Source organism: Lycium barbarum, chromosome 1 (assembly GCF_019175385.1).
Source record: "Lycium barbarum isolate Lr01 chromosome 1, ASM1917538v2, whole genome shotgun sequence".
NCBI lineage: Eukaryota > Viridiplantae > Streptophyta > Magnoliopsida > Solanales > Solanaceae > Lycium > Lycium barbarum.
Window position 1 is genome coordinate 65,794,243 of NC_083337.1, and position 18,916 is coordinate 65,813,158.

Below are 18,916 nucleotides of genomic sequence, written 5' to 3' on the forward strand. Positions count from 1 at the left end.
GCCGTGTGAACTATACCATATATTTTTTTTTGTTACTAAACATTAACATTGGTAGCATACTTATAAACATAGGCTAATAAGCTTTACTAGCACATTATACAGCGACAAGGACCATCAAAAGTACAAAACATCTAACTGTACATATCTGTCTACGAGCCTCTAAACATAGTACACATATACATAGGAAGGGCCGAGTACTGCTGTGCCCGAATATATATACAAAATAGTACCAAGGGACTGAGGCTCCGGGACAACTGGAGCGCTGTCAATTTCTGCTGATAGAGCTCCTAGGAACCAGATCCGGCATGAAACGCAGCGTCCACAAGAAGGGACGTCAGTACGAATAGTGTACCGAGTATGTAAGCCATGGAAGGTAATACAAACAGAACATAGAGTATGATTATCAATATCATAGGGTCATAGGACATACAATGAGACGAGAAAGTAACCTGTACATCGGAATACCTTTTTCGGGCCGGATACCATGCATGCTTGTCCATCTTTTGAAAACATTTCTTTTTCATATTCATAGAAAATAGAGCTTATTTCACATCGTGTCGTGTCATAGCATATCATAGTATATCATGTGATATCATAGCACCGAACAATGTCGGCTCGCCCACATTGCGCCGAAATACATCGGCTCGCCCATATATCCCGCGTCCGGGCATCCCACGTCCGGGATGATAAGCCAGCTGACCAGGTGGCAATGAAACATGTTTCCCTTCACATCCCCATGTATCCCTTCCCCCCACCCCATGTACATATTCATATTTCATATACATATGTCATATAAGCATGCAGGAGAGCCCAAAGAAAATCATGTAGCCATCGGAGTGACGTAAGGTCGGTGACCTCCGATTACGTAATGGAACAATCGTGACCGCTTTGTCTCACCTTGAAGGGACGAGTATTTTAAGGCGAGACTACCAACGGAGAATAGTGTTGAAAGAAACGTAGAATGAAATCATGGACGTCATAGAAATCAATTCATCTACTTTGGAACCTTTAGAGGATGGTATCATAACCAAGGAATAGAATTAAAATCAAGAACTAGTTTGATACTTTCATATTCATGTTCATAGTGGGTCCTTAGCTTAAGACTCTTAGTCATGGAATCCTTCTTGTCATACTTATCATAGACGTATTCTCTTCCTTAGCATCATCGTTAGCATGGTCGTCATATACATATTTCCATTAGAGTGGTACAGTACTTATCGTTTGATAATCGGAACAAGGATCAAAAGTTTCCTTTGGATTCTACTCCAAAATAAGTCAAACGGAGCAATAGGGAAAATCCGGGAACAGTGGGCCCACCTCGGGCCGAATGAGGTAGCGTACACAATTTGCATATGTTACATATCATGGCGTTACTTGTCAGGGTTTCAATGTAGTCGGGTCCTACTTATGCAAGTTCTAGAGGTTTAGGATGTTTTTCCAACATTTCACACCATTTCTAGTTTAATCCTACTGAATGAAAAAGGGGAAACTTTAGGGACGGATTCCGGAGAATAGGGTTGTCCCCGAGGTTCGTATCCAACCTAGTATGCCTAAGACATGCCAAGAAAGAAAGGATAAGACCTTACATACCTCTTGCCGCTCCTTATGCTATTCCAAATTCAAGTTGCAAATCCGCCAAAATCTACAAATTGGTCACATTTACCAAACTTTGGTTAGAGCATTTAGAATTGGAATCTTAAAGTGACACTCCGCTACCGACATTTCGGCAGCACTTCCCCTGTAAATACATCATTCCCAAAAAATCACCTTGGCCAATTCTCATCAACAACAATCCGGGAATTCAACCCGGCCAAACTATCAATCATAATGTCAACAACCATACAAACAATTTCCATATTCAATCCAAGATATATTATAACAACTTAATCAATTTATTACTTCCTTCAAAACCTTCCAACTCCAATAAAAACAATAACAACCTTATAATATATATTCCAACAACACCATACTAATATCATTATCTTCCATACATGTAAGAACATAATATTCAATTTACATAATCTTCCAAGACAAGCCTCCAACCACTAATAATTCACTAAGCTCATTAGGCTTTTATTTGCAATATAAAATCCACAACACAACAACCAACATACTAAATAAAACTTGCTCACCATTCCATCATGATTCACCAAATATACACGGCCAACATCATGCACACACGACTACAACTTCACTAAAATCATCCAACTTCCATTATTAACATAACATTCATTACAACCACAACTAACCACTAGATAAAATAATTAAAACATGATTTCCACACACACACATATATTTCACACCTCACGGCCACAACATGCTTTCAATCTTCCATGAATTTCATCCACTTTTACATACTACAACATACAAAATCATCCTTAACATACAAGAAAAGAATTAAACCTTACCTTCTCCTCAATTCTTCACTTGGCTAGAATTTCCAACTTGTATGAATATGTGTTTTTCTTGCTCCAATAACAACTCCACTTTGTTAAGGACCCTTAAATGGAGTGTTTGGGTGGAAGGGAATAATTTTTGAAGAAATAATTTCCAAGGTTCTTGTGAGTATAGGGGTGGCCGAATGGCCCCTTATGGTTTCTCCTTCTTTTCTTTGCTCTCCAAGTCTTGAACTTTCTAGAGGATTATTTGAACAACTAGAAGACTTGGTCTTCTTTTAATTGCTCATTTAACTTATATGTGGGCTTAAGCCCACACTAAGGTGGACGGCCAACTAGGCCCAACAAGTTAAGCCCACCCTTTTGTTTTTGACTTGCAATTCATGAAAAATTATTTTCCACATTCCAAATTTACCCCTAGCATTCTTCTATGTTTCTATGAGTCGTATTGCAAATTTACCTTTTTTCCCCTAGCCTTTCTTCTTATTTCCACTTCTAAATTTTTCATAAGCAACTCATATGCCAAACAAAATAAAATATGGCCTTGCTTGTGGTCTTCCCGCGATTGTCTTGAACTACCCGAACACGCAAAAATGCGGGATATAACATCCTCCCCCCCTTTAGAGCATTCGTCCTCGAATGTTAAACTGGCCTCATAGTGTATTATAATACTTCGGGGAGGTCTCCTTCGTAGATATCTCACATATCGCTTAACATATCCATTTTAGGAGCTTAGATTGCCTTTATGTCGTAGGCCAATTGAGTTAGCTCCAAACGCTGGCCCTGCGTTAATAAGTCCCCTTTATTGGATCTTGAATCGTCATAGTCCATTTTAGGTGTAGCACGGTCTCCCTTCCCTCATTAAGAGGGTCTGCACACGCCTATGCCTTTTAAATAATCATCGCCTTCCGTGATCTTTTACAATTGTAATTCCTCCTTCGCGGAGTTTGTGCTTCTATTCCCTTGCCAGATATGTTCCCGTATATCACCGCATTAGGGCTTTCTAGCCTTAACTAGCATGGGTTCGGCATCGGTCTTACCCTGTGACATCCGTACTTATTTCCCTCGTCACGTCTTTTGAATTTAATTCAACTAGCATATCCCATGTATCGCGACACTATTTATTAGGGTTCTACAGTCATAGATAGTATGTCATGTACATATATGCATTTCCACCACTATTTTACTTACAAACACTCCCAAAAGCTAATCAAACTTTCTCCAGTCTTGAATACCTTTTCTGTCATGCTTTCTCCCCTTCTGCTAGTCTAGTCTGTCTCAGCCTACACAACTTCTGTAGGATTTCTAACCACTTCACACACTCTAATTTACTTTAGGCTACCTAATTTCACATTCGTCTCTTGTTCCCACATTTACGAAATTTTCAGCATATTTCCCAGGGGGTCACCCATCTTGATATTGCTCTCACCCTAGCACGCTTAACCTTGAAACTTTGGTGCATTTTTGTACGTGAATGCTGGTATAATTATATCGACTGCCCCGCACTACCTATATCACATAATATGGGACAAGTTGGGGTCTTAGCAGTTTTCAAAACGCCCGCGTAACACATCTTTTCTTTTAATTACAATTCTAACCTCCACAATCCCCAGTATTCGTCCTTTTACCTATGTATATGGCTACTTTTGTCCTAAATTTCCACATTCCCAGTAGTGGCGAAAACACCTTAGTCGCAATAGGCATAGACATCCCAGCTCGTTTGATTTAGCTCGGGTTCCCCCCTAATATGTTCAGCGATTTAGGGCGCGATATCTGACACGTAGAACCTGGATCAATCAATACTTGTACATTGTAGAAAAATACTGATAATATACCTGGAACGACATCAGGGGATGGCTCAGGATCCTGTCGGCCAGCTAGTGCATAGGTATGATGCTGGGGTCCACTCGAACTGGGTATTCCTTCTCGGTCTCTATCGCAGCCTACTGCTATCTGGGACCTTTGCATTGGAGGGTGCGCCAATGATTGTGAGTCGACTGCTACCCCCGTGGGCTGAACCCTTCCTCTGCCACAGCGAAATGGGCAGTCGCGCATATAATGACCTGACTTAGCACAGGTATAACAAATACCCGAACCCGCGCGACATGGCCCAGCATGTAATCTACGGCACTGGGGGCATCGTGGTACGGATGGTCTCCGCTGACTAAGCTCACCGCTACACTGGGAACCCAAAACTCCGTAGCCCTGACCTGACTCGGCGGGCTGAGTTTGGTCTCTGTCGTACCTCCATGGGCAATCACGCATCAAATGGCCAATCCGACCGCAGGCAAAACAAGCATTTGTATCTAAGTAACACTGTCCCGAGTGTGGCCTACCACATCGTGCACACCGCGGTGGGGGTAGCCCCGTACTGCCAAAGTCGGCTCTATGCCGGGATCCCGAAACCCTGGCACTCTGATCTAGTCCTGAATACCCGGAATGCTCCTGTGCCTGTCTTCCTCTATACTCACTTCTAATTCCGAAAGATCTAGCCCTTTTTCTGCGACCCCTATCACCAGATCGCACGCCCTGTTGTTGAGCTTGAGTGGCAGCCTTGTCGGTTTGTGTAGACATATATATATATATATATATATGTGTGTGTGTGTGTGTGTGTGTGTGTGTGTGTGTGTGTTTGTTTTGAGAAGTAATGCGTTATGATAGCCTTGTCAGCTCGTTTATAGCGGGGATGTTCCCTTATATATTATAAAAGTCTTGTCGGCTTATGTACTATAATGTCTGTTGAAAGTTGTACCTCCCCAGGAGACAGGTTGTTGTGATACGTCTAAATAATGCGACAGTTTTAAGATGACATCTTGCCTTGGTATTGATAAGTCTGTATTATGCTAGTTGTGGATGATTATAGTTAACAGGTACATACGAGTGTCCAGCTCGGGCACTAGTCACGGCCCACGGGGTTGTGTCGTGACAAAAGTGGTATCAGAGTAGTTCGTCCTTGGAGTGTCTACAGACCGTGTCTAGTAGAGTCTTGTTTATCGGTGTGTTGTGCACCACACCTATAAACAGGAAGCTATAGGACATTTAGGATGTTACCTTTCTTTCATATCTAAGATCGTGCGATAGAGCCCAGCCATAGGAAATAAAATTCCCTTTACTAACATTTGATTTCAGCTGAAGAACGATATCAACAGATGAAAGCGACCAATGACATTGGAAGCTACACAACACGCAGGTAAGAAATGGTGCGAAGGTGGTATGTCGGATAAGGTAAGAATAATGGAATATGATCGAAATATAAAGTTGAAGGATGAAAGAGAAGGTAGATACGAAGATATAACAGGACAAGTCGTTAAAGGGTCAGTTATGTCCTGAGGTGCGATATGACAGGTAAGTCCTGACACCTTTGTAACTTATATTTGGAATTGGGAGCCCCTGTGTGGCTATGATACGATATGATATGTGCGTATATATGTTGGCCCTATAAGGCATTATTGGTATTTCCTGCGTGCAGGTTTTGGGATAGTAAGAAGTACAGAGGAAACTCTGCCCAAATTTTCCCAGAAATAGGAAAAAGAAGAGAATGAGATATAAGTTCATAATATGTCTTAAAAATCGATACCGATAGGGTAAATTTGTTATGTCGGACTAAAGCTTTAAGAGATACCCTCCACGTCGTCCGTAAGGGGCACCATTCTTATTTGGAAAATATTTTACTTCGAAAAAGCCTATGTGAGCAGCGAATTCGGAATTCATTTGAACGGACCAGAATACCTTCCAGCCACATTTTACCTTAGAAGAGGCTCATGTTGAAGAACAAAAACGTCCACAATTAAGTTCCACTTTTATTTGAAGAGTACAAAGCATACAGCAAGTAGTTTATGAACTAAATAGTTCGTTTATGACCCAAGAACAAATCTGAAGGTAAACTATGTGAATCAAGCATTAGAAGTCCCGTGGTGCCTTCGGATTCTAGTTTTTCTTCTTGTGGTGGTTTTGGAGGATGCTTCATGGTGACGTAATCTTGGAGTTGGAGCGTTCTTGTGTTCTTGAGGTAACGTTTCATCATATCCTTATGTCCTTGAATTTATTAGTTCTTAATCAACTAATTGGAGATGGAATTTGTAGAAGGAAAACTCAAACTTGTGGGCTGTCTTAGATCATGTGTTTCATGTGTTGTTGATGAAATGGTAGGATAATTTGGAAAGGGATTGTGACACTAAGGGATGATTTAGAAAAAGGTGGCAAATCTTAACAGAACGTTTTATTGAGGTATCGAGTGAACTAATAAGTAGGGATAAATTACGATGAGTTTATAGTTAGAAGAAATAACAGTATGATTGAGACAAGAGTACAGAGGAAGAAGAATTGCGACAAATATGAATGTATTGATGAGATATCTTGTAAGGTATTGAGGTTAAGATTAACCAGAAAGGGTAAAAGGTTAAGTACGCCTACTCCATAGAGTGTGATTAAACCATAGTCAGAATCGTGAATAGCGTTAAAAAAAAAGGAGAGAGAGTGTTACATTATAGGATTGATTACGAACAGGATATAATGTGAATATGATGAGGATTGTTATGAGAATAAGTAAAGCCCAGTGAGGAAGTGACTGAAAGATATGACGTAATTTATGTGACTAAAATATAAAGGCAAATGTGAAATAGAAAGGTAAGGTATAGAACGAATAAGAAAGACTTATAAAATTCTATAGGGAAAGTTCAGTATAAAGATTATGCGATAACGGAAATGAAAGCGAGCACAAGAAAAGAAGGAGTTAATTGAAAGAAGGAAATAAGAAGGAAGCGAGCGAGATAACAGTGCAGTAATTGGTTACGGCATGTATAGCCGAGAACACAAGCAACATAAGTGGCAGAGTTATGAAAGACCAACTACAAAAAGATGAGCAACGAAGCAGAATGAGTGCCAAAAAACGACTGGTATGATAATAACAAATAGGGACGAACAAAATGCGTTCTGAAAAAAAGAAAGGGATTATGCGGGAGTAGTGTTTTCCGAAGGATACAGGGGTGACATGAGATTCCTCGTGCACAGAATAAAAGATGGACATGGATCGGAGAAATGGAAAGGAATACTAAAGAAAGCGCCCAAGATAGACGTAATCAATTGAGTACGAGTGTAAAATAAAAGGGAAATATATAGTTACGAACTTAAAGGTATAGTACGACGACAAGGTGATAAGATAAGACCACTATTAAGAAGAATTTGATATGATTTTGAGTAAGTTAGAAGTCAATGTTGGGTACACAACAAGGGTAAAAGAGCATAAGGCATAAAGGAGCACTGCGTGTATACGACTTCACCTCAGAAGTAGTGAAATCCTTAAGAGACAAGGACTGTAGGCTTGAGTGACAGATAATGTATTGTAAATTTATTAAAGGAAACAAATGATATAGGTTGGGATAAAGATAATATTACAAGAGAACTTTCGACACTTATCATCGGAATATAAGTGCTATCGAATGGAGAATTTGAAACGACGATAAGCACTACCTAATTACTGATTGGAATGAACGGAATGTGGCTTCGGAAAAATTGCTACATTAATTACATCACTCGAGTACCAACAATCAGATAATGTTTTGTACTATATATTGAGAGTTCTCATCGCCTCATGATTGTGTTGGAGTTTCATACATGGGTAATCTAAGATATAGATGATACAAAGGAAGACATGGATATGGTGTAGTGTACCAAATGTATTGGAAAAGAATCATATGAAGTTGAAAATTTGAAATGGGGACATAGAATATAATATAAATAGATAGTTATGTGGGTACACCCTAAAGGGGGAAGCGGATGAGAGGAATGCAATTGTAAGATGAAATAAACTGATACTGCAACACGTTTAATGTGAATACTTAAACTTCAAGTGAGATCCCATGCTGAGAATTATTGGTAATGATTTTATATAATATGAAATCAGAAGGTGGATGCTTATAAAAAAAAAAAAGAATACGACAAGGGCATGGAAACGAGTAATTTAAAAGATATTATAAAGGATAGTAATGCTATAGAGGCTAAGATATTGGCAATAGAGTTTTTTTTGCTGATGATATTGTGAATTACAAGTAGCAAAGGAGAAGGGACAGAAAAAAAAAATCTCCTACAGTAGGGTATGAGAAAATCAAAGGGTGAATAAAGGAAGGGAAAGGACTATGACAAGAAATGACATGACACAGTGTGACACATGTAAAGTAAATATCATGACAAATTGTATACTTACAAATCTGTTAGCACATTTAAAGTAAAGACTATGGCAAATTGTATACGTACAAATAGAATAGCATTTAAGAATTCAAATAGCGTTGAATTGGATAAAATTGATACCAAGACTAAGATGTGAATAATCAATGCACTACATGTATACGTACATGATCAGCTCTTTCTTACAAGGAGGAATATCAACAGGCAGTAACGTGAAGTTCTAACTTACGGGTTTTGTTCTCCGCTTTCATCTCGTTGTTCCGTTTGTCGTGTTGTTGGATCCGGGCTTTCTTCGAAGTGAAGTAAGGTGGAAGGAGATTATTTCTTGGCATATGAGGTAAGAATTCTCCTCTACTAGATATATTTAAATTCGTCCAGGTCATAGTTAAATTGTGAGACGAGAACTATGAAAGTAATTGCGGGAAATCGGATAAATGGTTATTGTTATCATATGGACTGTTTGTTGGTTATTATAAATTATTTAGTGAGATGGAATATCGTGAAATGTTTTGTAGCTATTGTTATCCTGCTTGTTGTTATACTATGTATATACGAAAATAAAGAAGTGTATACAAGTATCGATATAGGAATTGATGAAATAAACGCGAACTTACGAATAGAATTGTCAATTGATATAGTTGGAGTTGTGGCTATTTTTCTTGTTGTAAATATATGATATAAAGTCGAGATTTGTGGTAAATGATGCCCTTATCATATTGAGAATATTTTTAAGGTTAGGAAGAAAACATACGAAAAGGTGCCATGGAGTATATGGATTGTAATTCGAGCTTGTCGCTCGTTATAGTGTATTATGAAGTTATTATGGACATGCATGCTGTGTTTTTGGAATTTATTTGTTGTTGGGCTGATATACCAAGTTCGGAGATGATAATGATATAGAGGAGATGTTGCCCGTTTCGTTTTAGAATTAAGTCATCAATTAATATATATGATATACGAAAGCCATCTTAAGTCACGTGCGTATTCTTACGATTATAGGTTTATCATATTAATGATGGAAGTTCTTGGATGGACTGAGCTCTTGAACGACGTGAGGTATGTATAGTTGTCCCTTCTTTCTTTTGGCATGTCCTAGACGTAAGTGATGAATGACATGAGCTTTGGGGTAATTCCATTCATAAGTTCCGAATATGATTCATGATTCTTATTCACTTCTTGATGTTAGATCTTTTAAAGTAGTTAAGCCACTGCCCTCGAGCTTTCTATATGTTGTATAGTATAATCGTATGTATAAGTCTCTATTCCTAAAGGCTCTATAATGACTAATGTCCTTAACTTTCATAAGTTGTCTCGTATTGATTTGATACCTGTCTATGATCCCTGAGACGTTATTTAATATAGTTCATAACGATATTCAAAAAGCCACTACGATGGCTAATGTTCTTGATTTCCACAAACTATTTTATTATGTCTTGATACGTGTATATAATCCTTGAGGTTCTATTTTTATATAATCCACAGCGACATTCGAAAGGTATTTGATATGACTATTGTCTTGGTTTTCAAATGATGATTCGTTTTGATTATTCTATTGAGTCTCAGATATGATTTAATTTGCATATGGTTTCTCACTACTCTGCTTGTGCATGCCTCAATACATCTTTCACTGAGTCCCGGGCCAGGACATGTTTTCGTGCACAGATCCACTGCATTATTCACCGAGTCCCTCACTAGAGGGTCGGGACACGTTATATATATGTATATGATGATATGATGACATGATGATATGGGGATGGCGGCCAGGATGGCACATGATGATCTTATTCGCCGAGTCCCTCACTAGAGGGCCGGGACACGTTATATATATATACATGATGATGATATGATTTTATTTACCGAGTCCCTCACTAGAGGGCCGGGACACGTTATACATATGCATATGAACAGGATGATTCTCTAATGGTGACATTAAGTTTCATAACGAGTTAAGTCTGATATTGACACCATGATTTATGATTCAAAGGTAAGCCTTGTGGTTTTCTGGTTATTGTACTGGTTGTTTGTACTCCTCACTTCAGTATGATCCTGTTTATTGTATTTATGCTTTACATGCTCAGTACATATTCCGTACTGACCCCCTTTCTTCGGGGGGCTGCGTTCATGCCCGCAGGTACAGATGCTCACGTTGGTAACCCGCTAGCTTAGGAGTCCGATTCAGCTATCTTGGAGAGCTCCCTTATTCCGAAGCCTAGATTTTGGTACAGAATCTCTTGTGGTGTATATATATTTTATCCAAGGGTACGGCGGGGCCCTGTCCCATCATATGATACTGTTGTTACTCTTAGAGGTCTGTAGACATATGTGTGGGTTGTGTATTGATGTTGTTCAGTTGTGTCTATATGGCTTATGTTTTGGGACGTTCCCATTCGTAGTGGCAGCCTTGTCGGCTTGCGTAGACATATATATATATATATATATATATATGTTTTGAGAAGTAATGCGTTATGATATCCTTGTCGGCTCGTTTATAGCGGGGATGTTCCCTTATATATTATGAAAGTCTTGTCGGCTTATGTACTATAATGTCTGTTGAAAGTTGTACCTCCCCAGGAGACAGGTTGTTGTGATACGTCTAAATAATGCGATAGTTTTGAGGCGACGTCTTGCCTTGGTATTGATAAGTCTGTATTATGCTAGTTGTGGATGATGATAGTTAACAGGTACATACGAGTGTCCAGCTCGGGCACTAGTCACGGCCCACGGGGTTGGGTCGTGACACCTCTCTCTCTCTCCTTTTTTTGTTTCCTAGTTTCTCTTATGTTGGAAGATGAATGAATTAATCACCTCTCCCCCTTTATATACTTAGTCCCTCCTAATGATAATTAGACATATGTCCCTCCTTCTTGGCTTGAATTAATTTGTCCAACAAAAAGGGGTGGGACCCATGTACACACACACACTACACTGCCAAGAGGCTTTTCAAGAACTTTCTTGATTTTTTTTTGGAAATTCCCATTTTGCCCCTAGCCTTCCATAATATTACCATGAGCTACTTTGCGAATTTTCCCTTTTTACCCTTAACCTTTCTCAATTTTTCCATACTAATAATATTTATAAATAATATTCATAAACAACTTGTACATTAAAATAACCTTTGAAAATGGTCTTGCCTTCAACGTACCACGACTATCTCGAAATATCCGAACGTACAAAGTACGGGCTATAACATGAACATACACAATCTCGAAGGCAACACATAGATATATATGTATAAGCCCTCACGGCTGCAAAAATGATATACAAAAAAATATACATTGATTTATTCATGAGACAACTACTACTCACACATCCGTATCTACGAGCCTCTACTAGAGTACTGAGACATATGGACGGGACAGGACCCCGTCGTGCCCAAATATATACACAAAAGAATGCATAACCAAATGGCACCTCCGGAATAGTGGAGTGCTCCAGTAAATCTGCCGAGTAGCTCCTAAGGGTCTGGGCCACCTCTCTGTCTACCTGTGGGCATGAACACAGCATCCAAAAAGAAAGGACGTCGGTACGAACAATGTACTAAGTATGTAAGGTATGAACAATAATAGCATATCGAAGAGATAAGGAAACATCAAGTGAGAAAACAACCTGTAACGGAATGTCACTTAAGACTGAATAATGAATGCTAGCTCACATCATAAACAACATCATATCAAATATGGATATATAAGCTGCCAGACCATATAGGTACGGTGTGATCATTATTAGCCAGCGTCCAGGCCTCCCCCATCCGGGGTAACCATCTCATGCCGCCCACTAGTGGTGTCTACCCATGCCATCTAGACATGGTGTATATGCCGCCCGCCTTAGCGGTGTCTGCCCAACCATATTGGAACGGTGTAATCTCATTATTAAATACCTATCATAAAGCATGCATCAGAACTCAAGGACAAGCTATAACTCTATCGGGGTGACATAAGGTCGAGAACCCCCGATTCCATTATGGGGTAGTCTTGATCATCATGCCTCACCTTGAAGGAACTAGCATTATAGGGTGAGTCTAGCAACAATGAATAACATCAACGAATCATTAGCTTCATAAGAAAAACATCTCTTAAGCTTTGGAATCTCAAAACTTAGACTCATCATCATCATTTTCATATTAGCAACGCATCTCTTATCTTTATTTCATGGGAAGCTCTTAATAATCATAGACTCATAGTGTCCGGAATATAGGAGAGTCATTGCAAGATAAAGGAAGTCATGTTGTAGGAATCATGCCTTAGAGAAGAAGGGACTAGCCTTACATACCTCTTTATCTCCTTAACTCTATCGACTAGATGGTTCCCTTCGAAGCCGACGATTCTACATTCAAGAGAATTCGTACTAAGATTAGATAACCGGAAACATGCTTAAGCTTAAGCTAAAGCTAATGAAAATTGGGCAGCATCTCCTTTGTTTCTAAAACTTTCTCCATATAATATAACAACTCCCAAACATCAATAACAACACTACAATACCATAATCAATAAACTTTGTTAAGTTAGTCATTATTCAATTCTCAAAATTCCCTCTCAAAGTCATTCATAACCATAGCCATAATACAACACCACATTCCTCCTCATATAATGCTTCTCCAATATTCTTAATACCATTTATAACAAGATTATACTCATAACATATCAAGAATCATGATTCATGTCAAACTACTACTTAAGAATACCACCACTCGCATATTTGTAACCCATTTTCTACTTTCTTCCATAATTCAAGCCTTTCAACCACTCAATAAACTTAATAGCATGAAATAAACATAAAACTAACCTTTGATTGTGAGGGAATGGGTATTGGATGGAAATACTTCACTTGGAGAAAACCCTAGCTTCAATTCCAAAGATATTTCTAGCTTCCATCAACTCTAGTTAGCATTATTGCACTTGATTCTACTAGTTTTTGGTATTTGATCTTTGATTTCCCTTGAATTCGTGTAAATGAAGTGTGTGGAATATTCTAGAGGTTTAGAGAGAAGTGGAGAAAATAAGAGATAAGAAATGAGACCTTGAAGTCATCTTTTATAAAGATTTAAAACTGCCCATCGGGAGTTATACGGTCCGTATAAGTGATCGTATAACTCCATCAGTGATGGCGCTTCACTGTCATGGTTATACGAACCATTATACGGACCGTATAAATGGTCATATAATCCACCTTCTCTCCGAACTTGTTCTCGTCGTTTCGTTTGATCTCCAATCCTTATGGAACCTTCTTAGCACTTGTTTAACACTTCATTAATAATCTAAGGATCGTTATAACTTTTCCTCAAGACATTATTAAACCAACATTAGCTCGGTACTTTGCAACCCCTTTTTAAAACACGACTTATACTTGACATTCTTCAACGAACTTTCTTCTCCTGCCTCAAATGTCTTTGGAATCTTAATTAGAACCGTTAAGTACCCCTTCTTACTTGTAGGGACATCATACACTTCTTACCCTGCATTAATCTATCTACCACATGACGACATGAAATTTTCCGAGGTGTAACAAGTAGAGTTCTGTAGACAGTCGAGTACAGTTAGATTTGATGTAGCCTTGTTGGCTTCCACTCTTTTGTTGTACAGTATGTAGCAGCCTTGTTGGCTTGCACTATTATTTTCTGTATATATATATATATATATATATATATATATATATATATATATATATATATATGCTTATACGCATAGATTGATATGAGTTAGCATGGTTCAGCTATGAGTCTTATGGGCCAATTACTTGTCCAGTAAGGTACAGGTACGAGAGTAAGGGTGTTTGGTCAGTAGTGGCCAGACACTCGTCACGACCCAGCGGATGGGTCGTTACAACAGGGATAGATCCGTTGACACAAGCAGTCACAAATAATGCAGCTGGTAGGTGTTTTATGGACCAGACTTATGCCCGAATCACTCAGTTGCTTGATAAGCTTACGACTCACAATCAAGCATGACATTCGGGTGGTACTGATAGTGTAGCCTATGGAGCTCTAATGGTCCATAACATTGTGAAAGATAACCAAGAAACTCAGCAGATGCTAGCTCAGATAGCAACCAATATTTCTTTGCTGACCAAGAGACTTGATGAAAAGAAAGCAAAAATGTTGCTGAAGAAGTTCCGAGAATGCCCAAGGAAATGTAGCAAGTTCAAGAGGGTCTATATCAAGAGGGACCTCCTATGCATTATGAGGATGCTAACTATGTCAATAACTCTCTAGAGGGTTACCAAAGAACGAATTATCAAGGAGGCTATCAAAATCAGACTCAGAATCAATGGAGACCTCAATAGGGACAAGGTAATTATTACGGTTCACTTTTATGCGGGCGCATAAATGCTACTAAGAGGTTGTTGGTACTCTAATTGGATTTTAGTATTTAGAGTCGCCACCTAATTTATTTAAGGAAAACTGAGAAAATCGGGTTTAAAAGGGTTTATCAAGCAAGAGAAAAATGCTTTGGACCATAGTTCGAGGTAAGGGGTCTGGTGATCCCCTACGAAAGGTTTTAAGCACCCTAGTATTAACGATCCGTAGAATACAGTTGACCTATGAGTTTCAATGTATGATTAATGTATCTATTTTCTTAAGAAGGTTTAATTTTTCGCAAAGTCATTCATTAATCATAAATTCAAAATTTCGGCAAAAAGTCCCCTTAGAAAAGGGGGGTTTTGGGTTTGAAAATTTGTATAAGTGTTAAACTCACTTTATTACTGGACTAAGACACACCCGGAATTTCTCATAAGTAAAGTCACTACTATTTTAGTCCTAATAAAATAAGTTTAGTACTTATAGGTTTTATTATACATATATATAAGAAAATATGGAGTATATCTCCTATTTTATACATATACATAAGAAATGAAAGTTTTTATCAAGTTCAATTTTTATTTGAAGTTCATATGAGTCAACTCATAATCTATACAAAATTCGATCTTACTTCAAACTTGGTCCAAATAGAACTCCCTTTATTTTCAGTCCATAGTATTTTGGGCTTCTCGGCCCAAACAGTTCAAAAAGAAAAATTCATTTTAAGTCCAAATTCAAAAGAGCCCATTTCTCTTGCCAAACGGTCACAAGTCCTTATCCTCAAATTTTCAGAATTTTGTTCCAAGTGATTGACATGTTTTAACCCAAAATAATTCCGCCAAACAACCTTTAAATTACTCCTTCATTTTTTCCTCAATATTCCATGTTTTAGAAGTTCAATAAGTAACTTTCAGTTTCAACAGTTGGGCTTTAAGGCTCAAAACAGTTTTTAGTATCTGCTATTTATTACCAAGTACTACAAAGGGCTGAAGGCCCAAATCAGTTATTACTTAATCATTTTTGAAAATATTTAACCTTATTCAATATCAAGCCAGTTTTTAGATAATTCACTGAAGAAATGGATTAAATGTCAAATTTCATGCAACTGTTATGTTAACTGAGTTTTTGAAAGATTTAGGTGACTTCCTAAAATACTAGGTGTTCTCTAAGTTCTACACATGCAAGGGGTTTTAATATTTTTTTCGTGTTTTACAAACACATATACACATGAAAATGAATATAAATAGAGAGTTAGGCTGGTGGGTCTACCTAAGCCTACCATGCTGGTTATGTTCACCCACAGCCGGGCCTTCTACCATTTTCACCCATGGTTGGGCCTTCAATATATTAGCTTCCCTTATTTTCATATTCGGACTCAATAAAAAATGAGGGTTGGGCCTCCGGCCCAACAGGTTTAAGTGCAGAGAATGTCCTGAGTGGCCCGTTGTCTGTTTTACATGAGACACATAAAAGGATAAGGATTAGAGGAAGTTTATACTAAGTACAAAACTAATTAAGTGTGCATAATTCATGTATATAAACAAAACAAAGTATAAAATGAAATATGGACCTTAAAATAAGACAAACAATACAAATAAAAAGCCCAATTTTCATCTAGTCCTTTTAAACAAGTGTAGACTGGCCCAAACTTAAAACAAAATTGCGAAATGATGTCCAAATGTAGAAGTGTCACAACCCGTCTAGAGGGCCGCGACGAGCGCCCGGTGCTAGCCCACCCGGGCACCCCTTAACTTATCCTTAAGCTTACATCTAGGTGAGCCACATAATTAAACACATAATTCTACTCATTCATCATGCTAGTCCCATTGGACGACAATGCCTTAATATCATAATTGGCACCTATGCCACGTCAACGTACATGAGAAAACAAGGCTATCAAAATGACATACAAAATATGGGCTGACAAAGCCAGACATATCTAACCATTTACACGTGACTACGAGCCTCTAAGAAGAGTATAGCACATCACATGGGCGGGACAGGACCCCGCTATGCCCATAATTATATACACAAAGAATGAGTACCCAAAAGCTATGGCTCCGAATGAAATGGAGCTCTGCTATGTAATCTCTGAGAAAGCAGCTATGGATCAATCCTGTCTCCCTGTGCACCTGCGGGTATGACGCAGCGTCCACAAACAAAAGGGCGTCAGTACGAAGAATGTATTGAGTATGTAAACCATGATCAATATCAACATAGAAGCATAATTAGCAACATAAGAAATAGCATAGAATGGGAGATGGCAATATCATCGTCATATGCACTTGCTTGCCTTTCGTAGCAACTTTCCATTTCTAATACGTGTTTGTGTACACACATCATTATCCGTATTCATAATAGTACCCGTACCATATTTGTGCTCGTATTCGTATACATGCCCCTTATTCACATTCATATACATAGTCATATCATATTCGTATCATATACGTAATCATATCATATACATAGCATTTATATAGCATACCCGACCACGTAGGATCGGTGTTTCATACATACTTGGCCAACCAAGGCGCAAGGTTACTCATACCTGGCCCTACCAAGGCTTCAGGGTTACATCTACCTGGCCCTACCAAGGCGTCAGGTTTTCCGTACCATCTGCAGAGGTATGCGCGCATTACGTAATCATATACATACTTATTTACATATCTTACCCAGCCTCATAAGCTCGGGGTTCCATATTAGTCATACATAGACACATATACATAATAGCTCATAAGCATCTTTATTAATTTACATCGTTATCACAATCGTCATCAACATCATTATTACTACTATCGTCAACCATCACATTTACCTTAATAGGCCTACTCGTTATACGAGGAACTTAGTACAATCGCAGCATATCGAGAATCATAAGCTTAGTAGCTTTGAAGATAGAAGCATTTGGAGAATATCATAAGCTCGTAAAAGATTTAGATGATTGGCCAAAGAAGCATGCCTTATGAAAGAATGGTTAGCCTTACATACCTTTCCGTTCAACTATTCTACACTTGCGCTTTCTCCTCCATTGCTAGCGTTTCTACCTTCATTAAAGTCATACTATCATTAGAATCAATAGCTAGCATATATGACTAAAACTAGAGAAAATCGGACAACATCTCCTCTATTTATACGACATTCCTCCTCAACGTATATAAACTCCCAAACGTCAACAACACATTCACAATACCATAACAATAGTCATTATTCATCCACATTATCTACATTTCTCAATTTGCTTTCAATTACTCATATCTATGGCTATAACACATAACTACGTCCATTCACGTACATTGCTCATCTCATGTTCGCAACACCATTTATAACACATTTACATCACAATACATCAAGACTCATAACTCAATTCAAACTATTTATCAAAATGACACTATTCCATATTCATGACCCATTTTTCCCATACCTTTCTACAATCCAAGTATTTCAGCTCTTAAACACCTTAAACAACATGGAAATATTATGAATCTTACCTTTGATGTTGTAGGAACGAGCCTTGGTTGATAATACTCCACTTGAGCAAAAACCCTAGTTTATCTCCATGAGATTTTCTTGACTTGGAATGATCTTTGATGGTTTTCTTACACTTGATTCACTTGGTTTATGTTGTTGATCACCAAATATTCTTGAATTCTTGTGGAATATATGTAGAGAGTGGTTTTAGAGAGAAGGGATGAAATGTGGAAATGAAATAATAAACTTGGATCCCTTATTTAAGGACTTAAAATCTGGTCTGGAGTGAACAGCACAGTGGTCGTAAACTTGGTTTACGGTCCGTATTCCAGTTTACGGACCGTCCTTCGTGGTCGTGTTTAATCATAACAGAACCATAAACTCACGCTGAGACGTGGTGTTTTACGGACACAGTTTACGGGCCGTAAACCACTTTACGGTCCGTATTTTGGGTCGTATTTAACCATTTGATCATTTGGCAGAAAGTTGAAGTTTTGGAAACCAAAATACGATATGGCAGTTTACGGGCCATATACCATTTTACGGTCCGTATTTCATTTTACGTGCAACTGGC